This window comes from Dermacentor silvarum, chromosome 7, assembly GCF_013339745.2.
Source record: "Dermacentor silvarum isolate Dsil-2018 chromosome 7, BIME_Dsil_1.4, whole genome shotgun sequence".
Classification (NCBI taxonomy): Eukaryota; Metazoa; Arthropoda; class Arachnida; order Ixodida; family Ixodidae; genus Dermacentor; species Dermacentor silvarum.
Genome location: NC_051160.1, coordinates 37,378,344 through 37,382,868, shown reverse-complemented (window position 1 = coordinate 37,382,868; position 4,525 = coordinate 37,378,344). Strand labels below are relative to the sequence as shown.

The window sequence follows — 4,525 nt, the reverse complement described above, 5'->3', positions numbered from 1 at the left end:
CTCACGCCAGCGTTTTCACAGTGTTTGTCTGCGGTCATCGAGTGTGATCTATTCATGTTTGCTGAATTGCGCTGACACCATGCTTGTTATTTCAGTTAGTAAGCGAATGTATCCATGTTTATGAAAATTACTATCCTTACTCCGTATGCTCTACTAGTAAATTTGCTATCGCAATTCATGCTTCACCTTTCGGGCGAAACTGTGACTTTTTTTACACAGGTAATATTTCGCTACCTATCGGAACAGCTCCCCATTGAACATGAAATTGCCAGCATGCTTGGTGACATGCATGATGCACTTCAAGATTCGAAGCGAATCAATCATAGCACCACCATCTGGCCACAGTGTCGTGTCATTTAAAAATTATTACTTCCGCACGCAAGCACAAGAGCAAACTAGCACAATAGGTTGCAGTTAATAAAGGTGCAGCAGCAGCACACCATGCCTAAATTAGAAGTTGCTACAGGATATGTTTTGTTCAGAAACAATTCTATGATATCTCTGCATTATGCCGTGTTTCGATGGGGTGAGCATTCTCGAAACTTGGATCTGTTCGCCACCTAATATTGTAGTGGAACGTGCATAAAAAAAGAAAAGAAGGAAACAGTGATCTGCACTCGGGCATTACAAGGTAGTGCGATAATATTTGCTAGGAAAAAGTGAAATATTCGGCGCTAACTATTCGTTGCATGATCAGTGACATGGCTCAGATAATGCAAATTTTAACTTTGCCAGGGAAAAAGCTCACACATGGAGCACGAAGTGGAAAAGGTCGCCTACAAACTCTGGCACAAACCACCGTAATGGAGCATTTGAAGTAAGGAAATGGTTAGGCGGGAGTCTTTGCCATATAGATAGAAGGATAAACTTAAATTCTGAATCTCCAGAGAATCTTAGTGTTATTAACAATTTCATGAGTCAATTGTGTAATTATACAACTAAACAATTGCACGTGTGAATTGTTGTAAATTATGAGGCAAGGGTAGTAGCGAGTCTGTACGTTATATTTCGGTATTTTTTTAACTGTACCGCTCCAGATGGCGACACACATTCGTGCTCTTGTTTGTACCCAAGAAGTTGATACAAATTTGCGTTGCAGGTGAGCGCTAGACTACGGTGGAGGTCTCTAAGTGGTTTTCGGTGGCTTAATTGCACAACGCGAAGGACTCGTAACCGGTGATATTGCTGATATAATATTTTTACCTGAGATTAGTAAAGCACCCGCCACGGTAGCTTAGTGCTTCTGGCATTGCACTGCAGAGCTCCACTTTGCGGTTTGAATCCCGGGCGTGGTGACCGCATTTGAATGGTGGCAAATGCTCAAGCGCTCGTGTGCTTAGAACTGAGCTCAAATTATTAAACTCAGGCGATGAAAATTATGCGTAGTCCCCACTACTGCGTGCCTTATAATCAGGTTATGGTTTTCACTCTTCATGCCCCGAAGAATGGCAGAAACCTAGGTGCAAGAATTATTTAGTTTCTTTGTGCCAGAGCACTCCTGGAGCAAGGAACCTTCCCAACCCCGGGTCATACCGGGCCTCGCTCGGGACACTGTTTCAGCAATAAACGTTTCTTTCTTTCTCTCTCTCTCTCTTTGTGCTGACGTTCAAAGTGTTGAAGATTCAATATCTTAACCTTAGAACATATTTAAAATTATTTAGTGATGATAGGCTATCATGGTAGAATGTAATTATTTAGTGAAGTTAGGAAATTTTCAGGCGCAAGATGGAATCAGCTAGCGCGAAACAGGGGTGATTGGAGATCCTGCAGTGGACATAAATATAGGCTGATGATGATGATGACCGATGATAGGTAACGCCAACCAGGCCATGCAGAAGAAGCCCAGCTCTACCACCAGCTTACGCCACACATTGGTTCACCGACCAAATGCTAGCCAACATGCAACCATGTGCAATCACTCCCTTTCCATGTCCTAAGAAATCGGGCGATCTCAGAGATGGTTTTGCTTGCCTTTTCCACCCACCGCTGAGGGACGCCATGCCGGTGATGCAGGTGCCTTCCAACTCCATCGCCCCATGACCATCATTCCATGCGCGTTCTGTTCTTCCTCAACCCGCGAAGAAGCCACTGTGCGCAAAGAGCACCTTTCTACGGCCGGTCTGGAGTATGTGCGTGCTTCTGAAATTCCTGACCGTCCGTGACTTTTTGTGCCTGTTTTTCTGGCCGAAATGCAGCAGCCTCCCATTACAAGAGACCGACCGATTGACCAACCCAGAGAAGCACGGTAGCAGGCAAAGAAGTTGGGCGAAGATTAACTTTTCCACTGCTTGACATATCTTTTTGACGGATTATTGAATGAGCAGTTATAGAGTCGTCTCTGTTGGTTTAGTTTATTTCGTGGTCACTTTTTTCATTTTTGAAGCAGCAGTCCGCTCGCAAAATGAAAAAAAAGTACCGATTTGGCAATTTCACATGAATATATATTTCAGCAAATAAAATACACACAGTAATATAACCAGGTCTAGAACAACTTCATTAAGAATACAATGTTATAGCATATTACGCAGCTCAAGCATGTCTTTACGGGCTTCTTCAAGCGAAGATTGTATTGCATCACTCGTGCCGGCGTCATTGTTGGTGTTGGCGCACGAAAAAAATCCAAGCCGCGCTCATCCAGTTGAGGATTCGAACCACCGACCTCCGGGTTGCGACACCACCAAGCTAGCCGATTCATCCTCTGTCGGTTTGTCATATGCGCCCTTTAAAGTGGGGTTTTATATGTATGGAGAAGTAGACGCAGCGCAAGGCGCGCGCCCGTAAAACGTGCACGCTCTTCTGTGTACGCTCGGCAAACGAACATGTCTCGCATAGAGGCTCCACAGCTGCAGGAACATTACACAATGGGTTTATAAATGATGGATGGACCAACCACAGCCGTTCCCTTCCACCGGAGGACGGGAAAGGGTGTGATCGCGTGTTCGCTCGCCTCGGGCCCTCCGTTTCCGGTCAGTTCAGGACCGGCAGTCAGATGGGGAGGCCGTGTTTGCTTCGTTCTGCCGAACAGCAGGCTGCGTTGAAGGAACGCAAGCGGGAGCGGGCCCGTGAACGTGCTCGTACGTGTTCGTACGAATCCAGACCTTCGGCAAGCTGAGTCGAAGCGAAACGACAACGTTTATCACTGCTTGTAGCAATCCTGTCCCCACTGGGTGGTGGCGAAACTGTCGAAGGTCAGCGCTTTGGGACAGTGTACGGAACAGCTCCAGCAACCAAACCGACAACGTCAGCCTGTTCCTTCAATAATAAATAACCGCTTCTCATTCATCAACAAACATGTCTCTTTAATGTGTCTCATGGCTCTTTAAACCAATCAACCCCTACCCTAGGGTTGGACAAGTTTCGCGTGTACCACTGTTCCCGGGAGGTGAGGGTTTTAATTTTTTTGATTTCGTTCCTTCTGGTAGCATATGCAACTAGTTGTCTATATTTGCCCACAGCTAGCGGTAAGCAATTGTTGAGCACTTCGAATTGCACACGTAATCGTTAGAACAGCCGAATTTCCTCCGTTATGCAAGGTGGCTGTGTGGCACATCATGTTAAGGTTAGAAAAAACTATCTTTGCTTGTTTGTGGTCCGTTGCGTAGATAATTACAAAACTGTTACGAATGCTTATAATGAAACGTATTCGATAAATTAAAAATATTTTCTCTTGTGGTTTAATTCAGTGCTAGATCATTAATTTTCTACAGTGGCGACACCGAAACCCGCCGGTACCGGACATACCAACTGGAAAGGAGGCGAGCAAGAGGGCAGCAACAGAGGACAGCAAAGTGGAGCAGGGATTCGTCCAACACATAAAGGTGGGTAACGACAAAACGCACATTGCGCAATTTAACGGCGTTTGATGGAGTCAGCATCAGTGCCTGTTTCCGACATGTAGATAAGGAAACCGCGATCCGACTTGAAATCAAAGTGGAGCGCGCCCTAACGCTATACCAAGGAAGCATTAAATGAACTACGCTTCAATCGCGACTTCACGGAGTTCGGGAGACTGCAGTTCCTACATTTAAGTTAGGAATACAACACCATCACACTTGCAGGTCGTAAAGAGTACAAGGAGAAAAGAGGCTGCTACGCTTTCATTAGGGACATTTAAATAATATGGCAGTTGGGCGTAACATTGGCAAGCGACAGTAAGGTTTGGCCTCACGGTTGAACTTTCGGACGGTGCTATAAAATTGCGAGGGCGTGAGATGTTGGCACGACGTAGCTCGCAAGGCAGCTGCCGGTGCTTCACAAAGCAGTCGCTATGAAGTGTTTTTATGAAGTGTATGAAGTGTGAAGCGCAGATAAGGTTTTGTTGAGATGAAAATCATTCCTTATTATAATGCCTTCTCACTGAGTTCAATGCTAAAGTACTACTGTTTTACAGAAGAACCCAAGAAGCCCGGAGGTGCCGGAGGTTTCATCGGGAAAGGAGGTGGCGAAGAGGGCAGCAGCAATGGACCAGGAAATGGAGAAGGAAGCCGCCCAAAACGCGGACGTGAGTAATAGAAGAGGGTCACAT

The 4,525-nt window shown here is 45.7% G+C and overlaps 1 long non-coding RNA gene across 1 annotated transcript; it reads left to right on the top strand.

The window, feature by feature from the left end:
* The first annotated feature begins 2,992 nt into the window (after window positions 1-2,992).
* Window positions 2,993-4,489, top strand: LOC125947298 (uncharacterized). The gene is made up of 3 exons (XR_007468167.1): window positions 2,993-3,188; window positions 3,708-3,818; window positions 4,391-4,489. It is a non-coding gene; the product is annotated as an uncharacterized LOC125947298 (long non-coding RNA).
* Window positions 4,490-4,525: the final 36 nt, after the last annotated feature.